The sequence below is a fragment of the Coturnix japonica genome, chromosome 7 (genome assembly GCF_054131305.1).
Source record: "Coturnix japonica strain WE chromosome 7, WE-NBRP24, whole genome shotgun sequence".
Classification (NCBI taxonomy): domain Eukaryota; kingdom Metazoa; phylum Chordata; class Aves; order Galliformes; family Phasianidae; genus Coturnix; species Coturnix japonica.
In genome coordinates this window covers 4639056-4662357 of record NC_140669.1, presented here as the reverse complement: position 1 = coordinate 4662357, position 23302 = coordinate 4639056, and the positions used below count along the sequence as shown (strand labels likewise).

The 23302-nt window shown below is 39.1% G+C and overlaps 1 long non-coding RNA gene across 2 annotated transcripts in view; it reads right to left on the bottom strand.

The window, feature by feature from the left end:
- Positions 1-3533: 3533 nt before the first annotated feature.
- The window catches only part of LOC107317041 (uncharacterized), a 77366-nt gene continuing 57597 nt past the window's right edge, over positions 3534-23302 (bottom strand). For both annotated transcript variants that reach the window (XR_014948181.1, XR_014948182.1), the window contains 2 exons: positions 21980-22080; positions 3534-11734 (listed from right to left, as the gene is read on the bottom strand). This is a non-coding gene — a long non-coding RNA (uncharacterized LOC107317041). The remainder of the gene's footprint in view (positions 11735-21979; positions 22081-23302) is intronic.

Here is a 23302-nt window from a genome sequence, read left to right as displayed (position 1 = left end):
CCTTCCATATGGTGCTCTTTATAGTTATGTCATCAGGAGATGTAATACCCCTCCTTTACTTACATACACAGAGTATGCAGCTATCACATCCTGACAGTAAATTAAGTCAAAAATATGTGCACGATATGTATAGGAACCCAGGTGTTCAGAAGCACCAGGCTGGTTTCAGATGCAATCATTTCACCACTGAACTGAAAATATACTCCGTGTATGTTATTTGATAAATATTTTGGCAATATTATAATAGCCTTGCTTTTGACATTATGGTATTAAGTAATGCAATTGCTCACAGTAGTCCTATTAAAATTGCTCGTACTTTCATGCGAGTTTGCTGGTTGTGTTGTCTGTAGACTATCTGGAACTGGGCTGAGAGAGATGAACCTCAGGGACAGTGGAGATACCACTGCATAAACCAGAATTTCGCTTCAGGATAGGTAGCAGGTTAAAAATAATAATAATTAAGAGCACCATCTAAGTTCTTTCTATATAAGATGGAAAATCAGCTCCAGGTATGGCTTCATTCATGCATGACATACACTGATCATATCTAATCATAATAAATGCACAGGGACTACTCTTCCTTTTACTACCGACAGAGAAAATGCACCTTGGCTATTAATTTTCATTTATATGTAAATATAAACAAATAAATATAGAGGATTGTTTTTTCAGGTTGTGGGTTTACCAGTGTTCAGCTATAAAAATGCACATTAAGAGGATCTAAACTAAAAGCCATTCAGAAAAATAATAATAATAATAAAAAAAAAATCATAAAAAATAACCAAAAGCCATCAGAAGTACCCTGGATAACACTTTTTCAACTGAGAAAGCCCTGGGCAGGTCCCTAAGTCCATTCTCATCCCCATTAGTGAGGATTTCCCCAGTCCCCATGCACATGCCCCAAACCAACCAAGTTCTGTGCCCAACATCACAATTCCCACCCAGCAGCACTTCACAGGGAGCTTTTATCCTTGTCCCTTTTCCCTGGTTGGGGTGGCTGATGTAGCCAGAGGCATTAAAAGCTTTTTTATAATGCTGTAAAAACTAAAAGAGCTGATGGGGTTGGGAATCACACAGCTCCATACATTCTCCTGCTGCAGAAAGAGGAAATCTCACTGTGTTTTGCTGGAGGGCCATTACTCAGCTGGACTTAAGGGACAGCAGCAGATCTTATCGCCTTGTTTCAGCCTTGTTCCTGACTCCTTTGGAAGCTGCTCTCCACTGAGCTGATTGCCAGCAGTCCCTGGGCAGTTGGGCAGGGGAGGCAAAACGTGCTCCATGAGATACCAGCCGCACTGTCCTTGGTTTTGCCTTAGGCTGCAGATGTGCCTTAACTACGTGAACCAAGTTGATAGGCTCTCAAATCAATTTTGCAGAATACCTCCTATGTATCAAGTATAGCCCACAATGCTACTGGAAGTTGTTTGTATCAGAAATAAGCATAGAAGGTGGCTACAGCACATCTAGTACACACAGCAGCAAGAAATCCTGCAGCATTTATACATCCCATACAAACAATTTCTGTGTGTTTGTCACATGCTGCTTCCCACGTCTGGCCAAAGCACGCATCTCCACTTGTCAGGGGATGTTGCTATTTCCAGTTTCTGCTTTGCAGGCGTGATGCATGCAACTGTATGTGACCTAGCAACAGATCTGTAAAAGCAAATAATATCGGTCCTGATGGGAATAAAATTAATATATCTTTTACAGGGCACAGCTGCTGAGCTGGTGCTGCTCCCCACTCAGAAATGCGATGAAAAATGTTCCCCATTTCCTTATGCGTGCACATCCACGCGAGGCAGTCATTTCTTATTACACATCTATTTAGTTATGTCTCATACAGAGAGCAGCCTGAAAATCCAGTCAACACGAATAACAAAAATAACGAGGAATTACATGATGAGGGCTTATCAGGGTAATTCTGTTACATAGCAAGGGAGCTGAGGCTGGGAGGAGTCACACACACTTCTCATCTGCACAACCTCTCTGCTCGCAGAATTGACGGCTGCCCAGTAGATGGTGGTGTTATTTCAACTACTCTGTTCCCTGGGAACAGCTGCTGCAGAATTTCAGGGCTCCTATTGCTGCACTCAGCTTCCTCACATCCCTTCTTGTAGAAATAAAGGTTACTGATACATATGTTAAATTGTACAGAGCTACAATTGTCTTGATGGAAACGCGGGTGGTAGTGGGGAGGGCTCCTTCTTGCAAGTGGGATGGAGTATTCCTTCAAGGGATATCTTTCCATGAAGTTTCTAATCTGCTCTCTGGCCCCGGCCTGGCAGTGCAATTGCCTCCTTATGGGATCACCAGGATTCTCCACAGCGTCTGTAGGATTACTTAATTAATTACCAGTGGTCTTTACCATCAATACCTTGGTGTTTTTTATCTGTTGTTTTTCCCTGGTTCATTCAACTTTTAACTCACATCTTCAGCTTCTGGCACTTCTGGCCCCAGTTTTAGGGCATTTGCAGTGCTGAAATCAGTGGGCAGGACTCAAACTTCTGTTTCCAGGCTGTTTCATCTGCCGTTACAGCCAATCTCACATTATGGGAGTGTGATTAAGGAGTTAATGCAGCTCTGCAGTTTGGGTGGCTGCTACCTCAAGCAGACAGCTATTCACATAGTAATGCTTGAGTTAGAAGGGATCTTCAAAGACCATTTGGGTGAACTGCCCTACACTGCACAGAGGCACTTTCAGGTACACAGAGCCTGGTCCAACCTCACATTTAGTGTCTACAATGATGAGGCATCCACCAACTCTGTCTGCAACAAGTACCAGTGCTTCACTCTCCATATCATAAAAAACTGTTTTTCTATACCAAGTCTAAATGTTCCCTCTTTTAGTTTGAAACCTTTCATCATTATCCTATTGGCCATCACCTACCCATGCAGAGTCAGGAAAGGCACATCAGAATGAGACTGCGTGAGAAGTACAGAGAATATTTTTGTAATCTGAAGCAATTTATATTTAAAACATCTGTAATCACAATAGTGCCTTAAATACAATATTCAAATTTCAGCAATAAAAATCCAGTATTTGACAATGATAAATTAGCACGTTAAAAACATGTCACTCAGAGAGCAGATGCTCTTTGCTTGGGAAACAAAGTTTGTAATGTGGAGTTACAGTAGTGGTGACAAACATGAACAGTCATGCACAGCTGGTCTGCATGCTCAGCAGTGCCAGGGCAGGAGCAGAGGAGGTGCAGAAATTCTTAATGCTGCAACATGCTGCTACAGACACCATGACTCCTTCATAGGGTCAGCCAAGATTGTGCATTCATAGACTCCCATTGATCCTAAAGTGACTGAACTACTTGCTAGTCAAGTGCTAAATTCAGTCAATTCAAATAGGTAAATAATCAAATCACAAAAACAGAGGATGGTTGGAAGGGGCTTTGCAGATTATAGAACTGCAAAATGGTTGGGTTGGAGGGACATAAAAAATCACCCAATTCCAACCCTCTGCCATGGGCAGGGTTGTCCCCCACTAGAAGAGGCTGCCCAGGGCCCAATCAAACCAGACCTCTGGCACCTCTAGGGATGACACTTCTAGCTATTTCTTTCTTCTTTGTGTTCCAGGACCAAAACCTCTTAATATTCAAAATATCTAAAATAATTCACAAACTAAACGTGTCTTAGAAATTTTCTTGATGAGCCCCAGTGAAAAAGAGCCTTTCAATTACACTTGCCTCTAGTCTGTTGAATGACTGTGTACCAGAGAACGTTTCTGCACAGATGATTAGAAAGAGAGTAGAAAGAGTAGAAGTAGTGCATGCTGAATAGCACACATTCAGCACAAAGATGAGCTTGAAGCAGACCTTAGAGAAATGGTAAGTTTCACTCATGCGATGCAAAGAACAGGGTCACAGGATAACCGTCACGGGAATTAGATCTGTAATAATCTAGTCTGAACTTGATTAGAGCAATGTGCTGCACTGCAAGAGGTTTTCATGTCCTTTCTTCCCCCTTTTTTTAGTCTAGCCTATATCTAAAGTACTAAGATAGAAGATGCCATCAAGCAATCTGAGCCACAAAAGACTTAAATGTGTCATCCAGTGAACAGTCCATCAGGATTATCAAAAAGTAATAGTTACGGGTTTGTTCTACTAGGTGTCCATGCAGCCTCTATCAACTATTTCTATTTACCAGGATATTTTAACATTTAACAACACCACAACTCCAGGGTCATTATTTATCTGTTCAGTTACAATTCTCTCCTTCATTTCCATCATCATGATTATTCATCATGACAGCACTATTCTCAAAGAAACATTTTCTTTTTGTTCTTTTGCTAGATCTACAGCTCAAACTGAGATTTAACCTCTGAAGCAGTCATTTTACCCTACATTTTCAATGAAAGAAAACAAACAAACAACCCTCCTATGTATGACAGCAGTTACTACAGCAGGGTAGGGGAAAAACACATTTTTTTTCAAAACTAAATATCAAGCCTGATTATTTATATAATCCTTATAATAATAAGAGTGCAGAATAGAAATCTGTAATACTTGCAACAATCACTGGAATCAATGCATGGCTGACCTTTAGAAAACCTAGCTTGGTTCAAAAAAGTATTACAGTAGATAACAGTCATCTCACTAAGAATCCACCTGCCTTTAAAGGAGCAAACCATTTGATATGCTATTCATTACATTAAGAAAATACTGGGATATCAGTGATATTCATTTATGCAAGATGGCAATGTGCTACTTACTTTCAAAGTGGCTCAACTTTTTCACTTGAGAAACATGATTAGCCTCCTAACAGTTTAGATGCCCTCAGTGTCAGATACTGTGGATTCCCCAGTCTCTACCAAGTTCAGTTTGATGGCAAAAACTGGATAGAGTCTTTTCTACAAAAAATCATGAAGAATGGTCTCTGCAACCAGTGGTGCCCTGCTGCACCGAGTCATTCTAGACCTCACCCTTCACCTATTAAAGTCAATGAGAGTTTTAATGCTGGTGATTTTTGGGAGCAAACTCAATCCTCACATCTCTGCCAGCTGGTTTTCGAAGTCCCTTCTGCAGTATTTCATCCAAGTCAAGAACTTAATTCAGTAAGCTCAGACCAGAAAGGCTACAAAACAAGCCGAAGGAAGTGGTACACATTAAGACTTCAGCTACTTTCTTTTACTTCAAGTTCTTAAGCTATTTCATCACTGTGTAGTAGCCTCAGTCTATAAAACTTGTGAAATTAAAACAATTATAAGCATGTAACAAATACTAACTTAAGGCATTAAGGGAGAAAATCAACTGTCAATCTTACCTTCATCTATCGTTGCAAGCTGCATGATGTAAAGTGATGTTGTGCTGCACTGGATGAAGCAAGTCTCCATTGCCAGCTGAGCATCAGTGTGGCTGTATAATTTTGGACCAGTCACTTGAGCTTCTTTTTCTTCACTGGAATCAGCTCAATAATTATAAGTAACACAGAGCCAGAATAAAAACTGGTCTTCATTTACAGTAGTACTTTCCAGAAAGGTTAATTCTGGAAGCATGATTCTGTAATACCCAATTCAGCACTCTAATGAGTGTTATACATGCAAACAGTTCTATGTATACAGATTCCAGTGCAAATTTATGAGACTTATAAATGCATCCCTTCAGTTTTTCCTGTGTGCTTTGCACCAGAGTCTTGAAATCTAGAGATAATAAAGTGCTGTTCATACTCAATTGCTAATTAAACTAAGACCTTCTTTCTACCTTTTTTATTAATTCTAATGTAGCTGGTTAGTGGGCAAAAGACATGAGTTTTATAAAGTCTGCAGTCTGCCTTCACATACTCACTCTGCTGCAACAGATGTTTGCTGCTGCACACAGCTATAAAGGAGATTTAGTTTTTCTCTCCTGCCTGTATGCTTGCTCCAGCTGATTGCCATCTAGACTGGTGATGGGAGAGTCGTTCCATTTATAGGATCATTAAAGTTGGAAAAGACCTCTAAGATCATCACATCCAACCACAAGCCCATCACCAGGCTAGCCACAGGGCTAAGGCTGCCCAGCAATCTCAACAACCTTCATAGCAGAAGTCACCAGTAACTTTTAACCATGGCTGACCTGATCTCTGGGTGACAATCTTGCTTCAAGCAGACTGCAACAGAAACCTCTTAAGGTCTTAACAACCTTTCAAACAGCATTTCAAAGCTTCCCAACTCCTGCCTGAGCAGTAGTGCAAAATAAGCTTAGGCATAATAACAAGAACCAGGCTTTATGTGGCTCACTAACCTATATAAGAGATTAGCTTGGGAACACCTGGAGATCCTCAGGTGTTCAGTTTTATTGCATTCACCTGTGAGCTCTTCTGAATACATCACTCTCAATCTCACTCTTACTCCTAACTCCTCTCTTTGATCCATATTATGAAACTAATGTAAATGGGAGATGATGAAACATGTTTATAAAATGAACTGTGGATATTGTGAAATGTATTTTTAAACTAAGATGATAGTTGACTTTTAACTAACTTTTTGGCCTTCTATTCTACCACAGTCTAAAAAGAAGATGAATATATTTTTCCTGGATGATGTTTCAGAAGGAGCCCCTAAACTCACAACCTCGTGCTTCAAGAGTTACCAAGATTAAAGTAAACTTATGCACACAAAAGTGTAACTTTATGCATGTGCATGAGTTTACACATTCATTTTCATGCAGTTTCACTGTAGCTACTCCTTATGTCTATAAAGGTAATTATGTGTGTCTTATTCACAACATCATGGCTCCACTGATGAATCAATCAGCAAAGCTACCTTCAGACCATGAGATGATGACTTGAGTTTTGCATCTAGCTGGTCTCTGGATTGACTTTGGGCAGGAGCTCTCACAATGAAAATGAATGAGTGTTCCAGAATAGATTCCTTTTTGGTTCATTACTAGATGTAAAAATCACTACCTGCCTTCTCCAGGGAACAGTATGCTGTTTGTTTTTAAGGGAAAAAGCCGAAAGGCAATAAAGTGGGATCACACAATCTGCCATCAGTGCAAACACTGAAAGCTGGAAATGTACATCCTGCAATGCTTTGTGAGGTGACAACTGATACTGATAAATACCATCAGACCACACTTCTACCCTCACACTGCTCGTCTCAATCTTCCAAAAAAAATATAATGTAGGAACTAAAATGAGTTCTATGAGAAGTGGGAGGCTTTTTGAGACATCAAATTATTAATTCATCCATATGATGTAAGCTTGTAAAATCCCAATGTGGGAACAACTCTGGTTGAAATAAACTGCCCTGTGTCTTGTCTTATAAATGAGATTCAAGGCCTATTTCCAGTTTTCACACTAGCAGCACAGTGACCCGGAGGGAGTCACCCATCTCCCCTGTGTCTCAGCTCTCAGCTATGAAAAATGGGTTAATAACATCCATCTCGTGGGGAAGTTGTGGGCTTGTATTTTTCAGTGAGATTGGGAATGGCAAAGAAGAGCAGTGAGGTAATTGACTGATACTGACCAAGTGCTTGGAATGCTAATATTGAGTAGTCTTGTTTTATTCAGACTTTCTTATCTGTAATTTCCCATTTATAAGCCAGTGAGTATGTGGCAATTTTCTTAGTTATGGAAGATATTTTTAAAGGGAGTTTGCAAGCAGAAGCATATCAAATGGTCTGAACAGAGTGGCTGCATTTTCCTTCCTTTAGATTAACTTTCACAGTTGAAGCTTCAAAGGTGGAAGGAAAGATATACGTCTTTAAAAGCATTTGGAGGACTATAGCATGATCATTTTCTCCTCACATTAAACAGCCTGGTCATTTTTTGGTGATTTTCATTCATTTTTTAATCTTGTGCTTTTATCAGTTTTAGTTTTCACCTTCTCTCAAGTACACATCTCACACCTCCTGCTCCTCTCAAGGCACTAAATGCACTGCTTCAGGCCCATGCATGGCTCAAGGTCAAATTCATGTCACTTGTCATATGTTTGGCAGTTCCTCTCATGACCTGGCTGCTAATGCTCCTGCTGTGGTGGGAGGCCAAAAGCTGCAGTCATCAAAGTTTTTAATGGTGGCAGAAGTGCCCTACACCCTCTTGGTTTCCCCCCCAGCATTGGTCAGTGCAGAGAGAAGGTGAAGGATGGGATCTGACATTCCCATATGGAGATGCCCTCAGAGTGGCTCTGGTCTTCCCTGGAACTTTGCAAGGGTGAGAACTTTCTTTTTCCACTCCCACTTTCATTTTGTTTTGATTTCTAATCTGCTGAGCAGTCTTACACACAGCCTGGTTGATCCTTTAGGACACTCTCAGCCATGGTGGTTATTAAAACCACTACAGGAATTATTGTTTTCATTAGTCCAATATTGATTCACACATTGCTTCTCCTGGATAGACATCATGTTTTCAGGATTGCATTCATACAACGGGTTTAAGTTCTGGATCAGGTTCATTTTCCTTCAACAGTTGCATTTTCTGAAGTATGTAGAGTTTACTTTGCTTGGTGTAGGACAAACTTTTAGCACTAGTAGCATAAAAGATCTTCCTAAAGCCACACTTGCTTATGGCCTTGATTTTCAAAATCTGTCAGCTATAGTAACATGCCTCATCACATTGACATGCACCAACTCTTCATTAACATTTGTGACTTCCACTGTATTTTCAAACTCTAGAAATCCAAAGTTCTAGCAAGAGGCACACAAGTATTTTGTTTTTGGTTTCAAATTGTGAGATAGCTTTTGTTAAATGGAAGCCTTTTGGGGACAGTGGTGTTACTGTTCTAATAGTCAAATAGCACTTGTTTGTTTCCATCAAACAGCTTTCCCCGTGCTGGAGTGACTGAAGTTTCTTCCAGTTCAGGAGCACTGCCACAGACAGAAAGTGGTTAAGAGTTTTTCTGACATGCATGAAATTCTGAGTCTTTTTTTTTCCCCTGCATGTCGCTAATCATCTTATTTGGCCTTTAAGATGAAGGGTCATTGTGCAGTATTATTCCAGAAGGCTTCAAAGCCATTGATCAAGAAATGTGAATCCGTCATGCTGTGTAATTGGGTGTGAACTGCCATCCTCCCACAACAGACTCTTTGGCAATATCAGAAAGGATGCACTTTTACTTAAATAGTCGTCATAGCAGGGTCTTGTCTCTTTGGTAACACAGCTTTTACAAACTGAGAATGCAGAAGGTAATTTGACACAGCTGTTTGAAGAGATCAGGATCAATATTTGTGTGGATTGCACAGCCTCTCATGATAATGCAAGCCTTCTCCATTGTTAAATGGAATGCATTTATGTTCTTAGGGTGGTGTAGCCAAGTACTCAACAAATCAAAGTCACTACATAGAAGTCAGTACATGGCTGTCACTACAAGTTGCCAGCATGCCTGTTTTCAGAAGGGTCTTGGTTGAAGGTCCACTGTTCATTCCATTATGGTGGGCAAATGAATATTTGAAGTGCTTGGTTGTTGCGGGGTGGGGAGTTGTTACAACAGTGATACAAAGCCTGATTCAGTCTGAGGGGAATGGTTTCCTAGGAGGGGAGTCCTCCTGGTTTTCTGAGAAGCTGTGAAACACTGTTGTTTCTGCTATGTAGACTTTAAATCATGTTTTGACTTTTTAGGTATAAGCTGAAATTTCAAATGCTTGCTTCATACTTAATGCTCTGTCAGCTGTTCTGCTGTGATTCCACAGGCAGTGAAGGCAACTCTCAACTTTTTCCTCCTTATCTCCTTTCTTTGTTCTTCTCTCATGTGAGACTTTTGGAGGACAGAGTCTATTTCTGAAATGCTCAGAAAGAATTACTTGGATGCAGTGGCACCACAAATAAAATAAACCAAGAACAAAACAGACTATTCCCAAAGCAGCCTGATGTACTTTATTGACTCCCATTAGTCAACAGAATGTGTATGAGGAAATCATACACACAGAGGACTTCAGAAACCAGGCCACACATTTACCTTCTAAATCAAGAGTGCTTATAAATATCTGAAGTTGCATTCAGCTGGCTTGCATCATTTTAAATATATCTTGAACTCTTTTATATAGCAGATCAGGGTGAATAAGGTTAGAGATCTCTCCCTCTTCTCTTTTTCATATATATGTATATATATATTTGGACAAAATATTACTGCACAAGCTATGGCAGTGTATGGCAAGCTTTATTTAATAGAATTTTACGATAGATTTGCTGACAGGCTTTTAGTTTGTGCATCACTAGCCAACAGAGCTGCAATAAAGAGCTTTATCTGGGATTAAAGCTTCTGGAATTACTCATTAATTGGATTAATAAACTGTAATTCATCATGCATGTCAATCCTGTTTTAGTCTAAGTCCTTCTTCCACTCTCCTTGTAACATTCATCCAAGGAAGACCTCTGTTCTGAGAAAGTTCAAGAACAATGTTAAGACTTCCATGACTTCACTTTCATTTAAATTCCTGATGTGAACAAAATTGCCTTTATTCTTTCCCTGAACACCTCTCTAACTTTTCATTAGTTAATATTAAGGGTATTTCAGGTATTGTTTTAAACTTCTCATTTCATATCTTGGATGTAGTGATGATCTCAGCGGGTTTTGTTAGATTTTAAGGTTCTAGGAGCGACTTCAACAGGTTTTTGTATTTTAGAATTTAAAATACTGAAACCATTTTGCAGGTTTTATTCTACTGCTTATTTATTTGTTTATAATTTATTTTTCTAAAATGAAGTGCTATCCATTGAAATGCTTAATTTAGTGAACAGGAAATGCAACCTGGTAGTTTGCGGTTTAAAACCTTTTTTATAAGGTCTGGTCAATCTTGTTTATTTTTTCTTACGTGCTGATAAACGACCTAAAATGTTTTAAATTGATTTTTTATCTCTACTTCAGATAAGCTATTTCATTTACACCTTCAAAGGACACTTCTTTGTTGAATATACAGAAAATGCACTGCTCCCGTGATGGCAGTCTGGAACAGGAATATTAGCCCTGCTCAGCTGTCAAAAACTGAAAAACAGATTCTGCAGATATCACTCCTCTGGAGTTGTTAATAAATTGCCTCGGAGCCTGGTTACAGAAGAGTATGTGCATGGCAGGAAGTCAGAATTTGAAATGGAAATGTTTCTGAAGTTTGGAAGTTACCTAATCACACATCTTCCCATTTGCTCGGTGTGTGTCAGAGCCCCTTGGCCCGAAGCTCAGAAGGGGAAGGAGCTCTCTGCTTTCATATCTTGGTGGAGGGAAAGAGATGTTTCATCTGCATATCTCAGTGATCCACAGTTTTCTGCAGACAGAAGTTCCTGAGGGAAGGCAGCTATCTATCTACTCCCATTTATTTGTAGAGCAGGAGTCAAACATGGTCACAGAGGCAATTTAATGTACATATACTTTCTATACAGAGCATTTGCAGTGAAACGGCAGGACTCATCCTACCTGAAAGAAGTGCAGAACAGTCTGAGGAGTGGAGCAAAAAGAGCTTCTACTATTTTACATCAAGGTGCTCTTCCTCTGCTCTCAGCTCCTCTGTTGATGGGAGGATGCTTTGATGGGAAGCGGTGGGAACTGCTCCTGGCTGAGACGCACTGTGCAACATTTCTGTGGGCAGAGCCAGACCAGGCTGGTGAGATGCTCAATCTCAGATGATGATCACACATTTATGGATGGATCAAGGCTTCTTGAGAGAGGGCTGGGCTCAGAGAACAGACGGGGCGGGTTGCATCTCAATGCTGGTATTACAGTTTGCCCTGGTACCGAGGCAGGGATTCTGTTAGCAGGGGAAGTGATATCCAAAGTGATGTTTTTCTATGTGCTGCTCAGTTGGGCTGGTTGTCACTGAATTTAAAAAAAAATACTTTTTCTGTGAATCAATGCATTGCTTAACTTTTATAAGGAAAGGTAATGCCTCTTATTAAACCAACTAATATAGTTAGAAAACAGGCTTTCAGACAGAGTTCTTTTGTCAGCCTGTCAAGAAGAACCCAAATTCGACATAACGTGGATCAGAGTCAACAGCTCATAAATCAGTTTGTGTTAATCACTTTGTGGTGGAGAATGGAGCTGGCACCTCAGAACAGCAGGGGCCAGAGTCCAATGCTGTAGTTTGGGTAGAACAGGAAGGTGTTTGGTACAGCAGGAAGGATGAGAAGAAGACTGCAATGCACTTGTCAGTTACTACTGAGGGGTCTTATTTTAGATTAAATTGATAGCATTTGTGATTCAGTAGTTGTCAGGTCATCTAGAGTACCCTACGAAGGAGCAGTGCCTTAGGGGAGACTCAGGTGGGGACAGAAACCACAGAAATTATCCAGCCTAAGCTATTTCTGGTGCTTCAGATAGTTTTTAAGATAGACCAAATCAGCACATACAGCTGGTGAAACAGAGGGCACCAGGCTTTAGCCAGCTACCTTATCTTTGTAGCCGTGCCAACTTTAGTGCAATTATTTCTCTGTTTGTAACTAGAGCTTAACAAAATGCTATTAATCCCAGCAATTCACAGAGGCTGCTCAAGCCAGAAATGGTTTCCTTTTAAAGAGGTCAAATTGCTGTTTGAATCTGGCCCTTGCTGCTAACAATATCTGGCGAAAGGATTTAGAAAGATTAAAACTAAAGGCAAAGAGGCATGGAAATTGTTTGAAATCTTTTACAGTAGGATCAAAACAATTTGGGCCATGTTTGAGGAGTGTGCTGATCCTTCTGCTTTTGAAAAACACAATGGAAAGGTACCACTTCCCAAAGGTTTCTTGACGGGGTAGAAGGCAGAAATGAGCACAGTGAACGAGTGTCATATTTAACAGATCACACTGCTCTTTTGATATAAACTAGAGATATTTTGTCTTATTTTCTTCCTTTTCAGAGAAAATCCTGATGGTCACCCACAGATGTTGCCACGTTATGGACAATGAAGCAGAGAATGCCCACAGCTGCTGGGAAAACCAGCTTCCTGCAGTGCAGATTAGAAAGCTTCCGAGAATCACTCTGCAAAGTCGAGCCAAATTCTGAGACTGAGCTGCAAACGAGCTCAAGCACATGGCTGGCTTGTTCAGTTTGGGTTACACAGGTTGCCTAAACATGCAATTTGCAACCAGTGTACTTTTATAGCTGTAACTACAGTCTTGATTACTCTGAGGAGCTCTGTTTGAACAGATACGTGGTTTGCTCTAATTTATCCAGTACGTGGGGCACTGGACACAGATTTATGCCATCAGTTATGCCAGACTCTTCATGACAAGAGCCAACATCGATTTCATGCTAAGGTGAAGCATTGTGTGGTCTGCAGTCAGGATGTGTATGTCTGAGTTACTGAAGGCCTACAGAGATTAAAAGCTGTCTACAGCTACCGATAACAGTATCAGACAGTTTCATTTACGAGCTGCCTTTTGGTGTCCTCATCCTCCAGGGTCTGTCCTTGATACCATCAATGCCTGCAGCAACTTGGTGGGTGTCCACAAAGCAGCTGATGCAAAACTTCAGCTGCCCAGGGCAAAACTGCCAACCCTGACCTCAAAATCTGATCAATTTGCATGAAGTTTAACATGCAGAATTCAGGCTGTGGGATATGACAATGAAAGCACATTGCATAGAATCATCTCTTTGTACATTAATACATGGGGAGGGAGTTATGTTAAATTAATAATGTATTTCTGGCCATAATCTCTTTAGGAGAAAAACCTGGTTGGACACCCTGAGGCCTGATCCCCAGCGCTGTCACGTTTGCTTCCTCTTGGTAAGTGTTCCCTCTTCTGTAACTATCATACAGCCTGAGCATAGCTCTTTTTACATCAAAATAAAACTTATTCTCAACAGCTTGTCTTTTATTCGAAGCAAACTTTTGGAGCTTTTGTATACTGCAATATATATGTAAGACATTCTGCGTTTACTGCAATCGATTGGAGTGCTGCTGCTCTCCAAAGGAATTATGCACCAATGTCATTCTTCTCCTGAATTACCTTTATTCTGAGTTTTGTTCTGTGTTTCACAGAACCCTGTCTCTCCAGTTTAAGTGCTACTCCAAGCAAACGCTAACACTTCACTTGTATTTTAGGACACAGATTGAAGGCTAAAATTGCTTTTCTGAAAAATCCCACATCTTCTGAAGCTGTGGAGATTTTTCTGCCCTCATCAATGGGTGTAGAAATCAATGCCCGAACCCCAGAAAACACCACTCAAATTATCATTTAAAATGTCAGCACTGTCCATTATGAAAACCAAATTTCCAGCTACTACAAGTAGCTGGACTCCCTTACAAAGGGAGTTTTCTAGAGTTTTGAGATTATTGTGGTATACGGGAGGCAAAATACAATTGTATTTGCATTCATATGAATATATAAATAATTGCGCATAGATGATATTGCATCATCATTGTATTAATGCTTAATGAGTTGATTAACATGACAGAAAGATGACAGTTTCTGCACAATTGCAAAAAATACATGAACTTAGCAAATAAAATCTGATTTTCTAATACAGCACATGATAAATTACTTCATGTAGTTTAACAAAAGGGCAAGTGTCAAAATATTAAAGAAAAAGTTTATTACAGATAATTGCTTGCTTTGTTTATGCTGTTTCTGTAGAGCTTGGATAAGCAATTTAGGTTATAGAGATTTATAACTCTTTTCATGAAGATGTATGAAACTAAAAGATTGCAAGCCTTTTAAATCCACCTATAAATCATTCTATACATTTAATTTCTTCTGTATGAATTTTATGAGTTCATATATAAAATACATCCTAAAATTGCTGCATGCTTTCAGACGAACCAGCTTTTGCATTTCTTCTCACCTTTTCATTATTACCTTTGGTCTTCAAATAGAATACATAAGTTCCCACAGGTTACTTAATATTAAATATTTAATGGCTGTTAAATTCTACGTTAAAAATATTTGTGTAGGAATGTCGGGGGAAGTGCTGCAAATGTTGAGGGTGGTGAGGCCCTGCACTGCTGCCCAGAAATGCTGTATGTGCCCCATCCCTGCAGGTGCTCAAGGCCATGGATGGGCCATGAACAGCATGAGCTGGTGGGGGACTTTAAGATCCCTCTCAACCCCTGTCATTCTATGAATCTATGTTTGTTTTTGATAGGACCAATGTGTTCATTGATTAGGAAGCCAGAGCAGCACTCAACAAGTAGAGAAGGAAAAACTGTCAAAGGATGGCCAGGGGCAGCTGGCAAGGCAAGGTAAAACCAGCTCTGATGCAGGCAAGCCCTAGTTCTCTGGGAAAGAAATAGCAAAATCCCTGTTTTTCTTGCAAGACACTCTGGATGTAGTTGAAAGCAAGAAAAGAATGTGCTTTCTCCTCCCTGTCCTTGCTCGCTCATTCTGTCCTGCTTTCCACCCTTCTTGTCATTCCCAGCTGCAACCACCACAGAGCAAGACAGGCTTCTGTGAATCTCATGGAGGTTTTGCTATAATTTTCAGAGGAAGCAGGACCTTGGATTGTGAAATCCCCTACAGAATTTTCAGAAGCCTGTCAGGCTGCAGCATGACTGTGCCACTTCTATGGCACTGATGTGACATTCTTTACTTCTAATTTTTTGACTGCTTATTCATTTAAGTGGATTATTATGCACATTTGTGCTCTGTGAGAGCCGATTCCTGAAAATAAATAAATAAATAAATAAAATGGTGAGAAAATAGACTTAAAATGTCCTTTTAGCATTACTTTATCTAGATAGGTCAAATGAATGTGGAAAAAAGTTAAAAGATGTTTGTGTTTGCATTTTGTCTAACAAAAGAAGAGTTCTGATGACATTAATGGGGAGATCTGATTATCAAGGTTCATTTTACAGTGTAATTAGAAGAGTTAAAGCTAATGTGAAGCTAAGGTGTACATTTTGTCCAAAGGTTCCATAGAAAATACCCAAGATTAAGTATTGTTTAAGGTAAACTTAGCATAATTTCAGAGCATGAAAACATGTAGAGAAATCCTTTATGTTATTTGATGAGAACCCTCGTTCTCACTGAACTTCATCTGATTGTGAACAATGCTTGCACAGTGACTATATACATGGTACTAAGGCGAATAGCACGACTTGTCTCTTGCCACTTGAATTAACTTGAAGTACCACACAGTGTCTGAGCATGTCTTTCACAGTTTACCTTCTCATAAATTAGTCTTGTTTCTTAGTGATGTGATCTGATATTCCCTGTAGCTCCTTTTGGATTTTCCCCCTTTATTCTGTATGCATCCATGTGTTTATGGTAAGTGTGGGGCATGCACAGTAGAACAGAATCACCAAGGTTGGAAAAGACCTCCAAGATCATCTCCAACCATCCAACTAGCACCAATATTTGCCACCAAATCATGTCCCTTAGTACAACATCTAAACATTTCTTGATCACCTCCTGGGATGTTGACTCGACCACCTGCCTGGGCAGCCCTTTCCAGCACCTGACCTCTCTTACTGAGATGAAACTTTTCCTAATATTATCCAACCTGATAATGCAAGATATGCCTTATTTCTGTGAAGGAGCTCTCTGGTCCCTCCTGCTTCCTTCAGACATCATATTGACTAACTGATCCACAAGCATTCCTATTTTCTTCCACCCTGCTACATGTGTTTTAAATACAGCCAGGCTTAAATTATAAATTTCTTACTTGTTTCTGCATTATTTTAAATGGTGGTTAAGAAGTTCAAAGCCATTCCACTACTATTGCAGAATTTATCTACTGGGACATTAGAATAAAAAGTACTTATTTGCTTTGTGACTTAAATTGCACCATTGTGGGGTATCAGCTTGCATTTTAAAATAGTAAATTCACAAAATTACATTATGTTTATAGTTGTCATCAAAATATAAAAAGGAACATTAATCTTCTCAAATTTAATTTCGCTTTGGTTTTAATTCCATTGCTTATTGCCAGAGGGATTTACTGATTTTTTTTCTTAATATCTCTGACTTCACAAAGTTTATGTTCGAAAAAATGATATGCTACACTGCTGAAGTCATTTTCTAGTTGATAGTTTTAGTATTGCCCTCTTATTCTCTAATTATTTGCATACAAGTATTATGATACCCCATTTTTGTCCCAGTTCAATAGAAATTTTATATCCGGTATATTTCAGTCCTCAGCAGAAGCACAGCACTGGGACTGTCGCTGTGTGGGAAGAGGTTGAAGTCTCCAAACTTCTCACAGCTCTGCTCAGATTAGATGTGGAACCGGACACCCTACTGAGAAATGATGCTCTGATACTTCCCTTTGCAGAGAAGAGCTTTTTATTATTCTTTTAAGGTTCCTTTTCCAGCAAACTTTACCTCTCCATCTCTTTTTAGTGTTAAATCTCCCAGCACATGGGCTAGGGCTTGCTATAGTTGTACATGCCCTCACCTGCTTCTCTCACATGAACTGAGGAGGAAGAGAACAACCCAGTTGATGTATTCCTCTGGGCCAACAGCACAATTCTGTATAAATTTAGCTCAGAATAAATATTAATAAATATTTATAAATATTACCATGTAAGTACAAACTTGTCCTCCATAAATAAAAATGTGAAGATTAATTTTCCTTCTCATAGGAAAGCATGTAATATCTCTGGACATAGCTGTTTTGTTCAGCCTGATATGAGAGAAGGCAGTTTTGTCCCAAAATTTCAAAGTCTTCCATGAGATGCAAAGAGAGAAAGACAGCTATTGTCTGAGATGGCACATGCTTTTATATTCGTTTCTTGGCTGGTTGTGGGAAGAGGAGATAAAGGGAGAAGAGATGCTACAAGAAAACGATACTCTTGCCTGGAGCACAAAATGCTTCTGTCAAACAGTTTGTACTTGTTTGTTTTGCTTTTTGGTTTCTTAGTAAAATAGAAAGAATATACTGAGAAATAGTGAGAGGTGACTTACAGCTGGGCCTGCTCTTTCTCCTTCGCTGTGAGGTGCCCCAAAAGTAACCACAATGAGCCCCAATTCCTTCACAGGGACCACCCCAAATTTCTTTGACTTTTGGAGTTGATTGTATTTGCTAGTAGCCATCAAGATGAAGAAGTCAATCATTGGCAATATGACCATTTGGGGCTTATTTTTGATGCTGGGGATTACAACAAAATTCCAAGATAACAGAGAAGTCTTTTATCTCTATTTTTTCCCTCATTGCCTTAGCCCAGTCTTCCCTTGCCTGAATTATTATGGGCTGTTTTTCACCTGTGTTTGTAGAACAGCAGCTCCTACAGTATGAAATAAACATTTTCACATGGGGCAGGTTAGATGTTCATATATTTCCTTGTGGATGTTGCTTTTCCAGTTCTACACAAGTACATAGGGATCAAAAGAGATGATTCACAGTGCTTGCCAACCTGACTGGAGAGAGGAAAACGGTTAATATGGACACACTCATTTAAACGATCCTTTTACTAATCCTTGTGGGAAGACAATCAATTACTTGCAGAGATTAAAATCTCAAAAAATGCAACTGAGACAATACTTAGATAGAAGTCAGACCTCATAAGTATTCCATGTGTCTGGGATTTTATATTGCATTTCTGTAGCTTTCAGACTGCTGTTATCTACATTTATTGTCAGCAGCTCTGATAACTTCAGTAAAAAGTTTATTTAATGAAACCAATCAAAAAATGTTTCCATAGTAGACCACATAAGTGTGTTTTTGACCATCAGTCATTCTTACTTCTGGTTGGGATTTATTGCCTGTTTGTCACTTGTAGTCTACAGGCTATACTTATCAGTTAACAAAGAGCTGCCTGTGATTACAGCTTAAGTATGTCAAGGTTGATTTATATTTATTTATTTATTTTAAACTGTCCATTGAAATCATACAAGCCAATTTCTGAATATCCTAAATTTCTAGTTTGTCACTGCATGGGATGCTTTGTGACACCCCCATTGACACACAGTATAACTATGTTGTGCATTATGTTAGTGTCTAATCCACAGGTCACTGACAATATATAAGCATGAACAAACTGTTGTGAATAGGATGGTTCTCACAAAATCACTGGAATTAAGACAGTTTGTGTTCAAGTTTGAACTCAAAATTGAGAAAAATATGCTAAACATCAGAGTTTTAAAAGTTATTTTTCTATTATCAGTCTGCTAATGCCTGTGTCAAGGAGGGAACTAAACAGAAAATTGACTTATCTTTGAAAAAAATGATCTTCCTACTTACCTACTTATAGTGATCAGATTACCAACACAGTGACACAAAACAGGCATTTGGATTGGGCTACAGTTTTCATATGCGTTTCAGACATACTAAATAAATAATAAATCCATTACCAACAACTCAGCAGGATGATCTTTCACCCTTTTGCTCTATTCTCCAGAAAGCTATTGTAGTTCCAGTTACAGTCATGCTTTTCTAATTTTTGAAAAGGTTAACACAGTTTTATCTTTAATAGCTGCTTGATCATTGCAGAAGCTAACAAGTCATGTTGGAAACATTAGTCAGGGAGACAGGGGAATATATCTGGTTGTCTCACACAATTACAAAGAGAGTTATTCTCCTGCTGTTATCACTGCATTAACATGGCTGGTATAGAAATGACATATTTATTAAGAGTACAAGAAGTTGAAGAAGCTTTGGGTGCCTGCCTGATGCAAAGTTTTTGCCCCTCTCTCTTCAGTCTCATCATCTGCCCTGGTCATCTTGTGAAAACTATTGGACTGTTGTTGCTTCTTTTGTGTTCAAGGATCCTAGGTTGGCAATTTCATTAAAGAGTGTCTCCAACTTCACTGATTCAGTGATTTGATTTACTGGCATAGTACTGTTGAACAGATAACCAAAAAAAAAGTTTTGTGTTTTTTTGTTTGTTTGTTTTGTTGTTGCTTTTAAAGGTAGCTAATAACCATATATTTTATGCGTAAGTTCTCTTTGAAAAACAAATTGCAGTTCAGTCCTTTTTTTCATTTTAAAAACCCAGCTGGGTGTTTTAGCCATAGCCAGCAGAACACTGTAGTTAGCAAGAAAAAGTAAAACCTTTTCAACCCTTCTGATTTGGGTTTCATCTTCTCTTGATATCCAGGCCAATCACTTCAGATACAATGGCTTGGAAAATCAGAACCTGTCACTTTTTCTCTGCTTCTCTGACTTGGTGCTCAAGTGCTCCAGTATTACCCAGCAGCTATGCAAGCCTAATTTTGCCCTGTTCTCACATCCTTCCTAATGTAGAGAACAGATACTGAGGTAGAAGCAATACTTGTGTTATCTGTGTGTGCTGCCTCCCAAAAAAGGTTGATTGCTGCCACATACAGATACATTGCTTATGCATTACAGCTGGGAAACCTCACCAAAATATAACCCAGCAGGAAATGTCAGTGAAGTCATCATGGCTTATGTGTTGCATAATTTCATGGTCATGTACACCTAGGATAAGCTCTTCCTGCTTTCTGTAACAGTTAGGAAACCAATGAAATAAAAGTGTGAAAACAGATTGCATTTCTAATATATTTGTATGTTGAACTCCTTGAGAGAGCAGAGAGACTTGAAATGGCCTGAGCAGGAATCAAAATAAACATAGGAGGGAGAAAAACCCCAGGGAGTTGGAGGAGCTTTGAGAAGCACTGCTGCCAGTTCTCTTTCTGCTGCCCTCAGCCTCATTAGAAATGATGCATTTTGCTCTTCATGTTTTCCATGTCATGCTCAGTATTTCTTCACATCTAAGAATGTTTTAGCTTTTTACTAAAACTGGTGATTTAGTAGCAGTATTTGTAACTAGTTTCGTATTAAATTGCTATCAGATTGCATTTAAGGCATCTTAGCGTTACTTAGTGTTACTACTGAATAATGTTAGTCACTGTAATTGCCTAAAGATTCCATATTAATTTTAAACAGGGAAAAGAAAGACTAATTACGTTATATGATTAGAGTAATCACATCTAAATGTTAAAAAAACTTGTGAATTGCTTCTATGCAGCCACTGTGTGTTCTTCGTGTCTTGTGTTTAACAGCTACCCAAATATCAAAAGCGGAAGCTTAAGAGATGGAAATACTGAGACATACTCAGTATACCTGAGACATAACAGATAAAAAGCTAAGTGATGACTTGTTTGTTAATTATGGGAACTAATGGAGTTGCAGCAAGTAATGCTTTGTATCCCATTTACCTTTGGCAAAGCCTTGTCAGAATAAGCCCATCCAGCACCCAATGCCTTCCATCTGTTTTGGCAAGGAGAATGTGATTTCTAGCTGTTCTGTTTCTATTCTTTCTGGAAAGTTTTACCCAGCACAGTAATAGTTGTGGAACTTCAAATCACACAGATTTCATGTACCTCTTTTATGCTAACCTTGACAACAATGACATGTCCTTGCAAAAATAATACGTAGGGAATTAATCATATCAATGACCTTTAAGTACAAAGTCTGTACTTTGTGGTACCATGGTCTACAGTTCTGTGATCATCAGTGAAGAATCAATAAAAGTCTGAGAAATAATTGCATCAGTAAAACAAAACCTGGCTCCAGAGGAAGGGAAATGGAACAATGCTGGCTGGAGCTGCTTCTATAAACTGTGACAACTTTTGGCCCTGCTCCACCACCTAAATCCACCTGCCTATCCACTGAGTTTAACCCCAGAGTGACAAGACATGAAGCCCAGCTTACACAAAAAGAACAGCTAGGGTAAGATTAGTTGGTCTAGGAAACTCTAGCAAAGAGGAAAAAACAGCCTTAAGCATCTCACAGCCTGTGAAGTGCATCTCAAAAACTATCTGCAGCTACCCAGACTGTCATTAAAAGGGCTCCTCCAACCTGTCAAGCTTTAAAAAAGAAGAGATAGGAACAAACTTCCAACAGATGTAGCTGTCATTTAAGATTAAAGCAAAAAGCTGTCGGTACAGAACCTTACGATGTGTGCAATCACACACATGCTTCTACCAAAGGAAACGTTGCAGCACGTCTTAAAATATTTCAGTTAAAAATAAAAGAACAAAGTGTACCAACAATAAATAAATCAAAACATCGAGTAGAAGAGCTCTACTGTATGTCCACACACGTATCTCGTAAGCACCGCAAAGCCCTGTCCTGAAAGTCCAATAATCCCTCAGATAAATCATTTACTTTCCCTTTTAGAAGGCAAGTTGAAACAAGAAGGCATAAATTCTCATTCTGACAAAAGGAAAACATACTTACTGTGAAGCTGAGTAGGGAATGGAAGAAGTGGGTTAACTAAAACTGCAACAGTGAGCTGCATTGGGCTCAGGTGGAGGAGAGCTTGGCCCAGGACCAAATGCCTAGAAAAGAAGAAAAGAGAGGTGTTTTAGGCAAATAACCCCCTTTTGGACCAAGCAGCCATCCTGCCTAATGCCAGTTTGTGATGGTTTGAATAACAAGTCTCCTGCTAACCTAGAAATAAGTAATCCCCATATTAATCTGCACTGTGTCCAAACACCATACATATCCTATTAGACAAAATCATTTCCAAAATCCACTAATCCAAGTAGAATCAAGCAGTTAAGAGGGAGAAAAAAAGTCTTCCTGGAAATGTGTCAAAACTCTTGCATACTATTCTTCACTAATACAGACAAAAACCCATAGATTTCTGGTTACATTAAGATTTGGTCAGTAATCTTTCTCCTTTCCCTCCTATATGATTTCAAAACACTCTTTCGTGATGCTTTACCTAATGCCTTAAGACTTGCATTCAAAGGAATGCAATGCTGAAATTACTGCTTCTTCCACACACATTACAGTTTCTTCCCAAGTGAGGAAAATCCTAATTTTTAAGAGCCTACCCAATTATTTTCATTTTAAAAATCATCTCTTGCTAATCACTGACAAGCTGCATAGCACAAGAAATCAGCTGAGTGTGTATTTTATAAAAGCACTGTATAATCAAACCATTTACCCAAGCATTTTATATGTCTCAGGACAAAACAAACCTTTGTCAATAAAATTACAAGGCATATCACTATCTACAACAGATGCTTTATTGAATTCTTTAAATGTATTGCTCTATTACCATCAGTTCATGTCACTGTTACACTACAGGTGAAACCTTCTTCAATGAACATTAGATAAAGTATGGACCTGTTGCAGCAATAGATTTACTGTTATGGATTTAAGAGGTCTCCACTGTATTCACATTACTTTATTACCATTTAGCACATTCTAATTAAAAATAAAAAGACTTCTTCCCTTTGCCTTCTTCCCCTGTGCATTTTGAAGTGATTTAATTCTAGAGAGAAAGAGCAAATGGCAGATCAAAAGAAAATGTTAGACTATAAATTACCTGCTTCTCTGGACATATGGACTATTCATTAAGTATGAGGTTGAATGCTAGTTTCATTCCTTGCCTGTCAGATATGCTAATTCACCCAAGCCATTTGACACATCCTGTAAAATATTCCCATGCCGTGATTTAGGGAATTACTTCTTAAATGGAAGATCCAGTTCCCAGAGACTCTCTGGTCACATCAGTGGAGAATAGTGACTGCCCAATATAATGTAGCAATG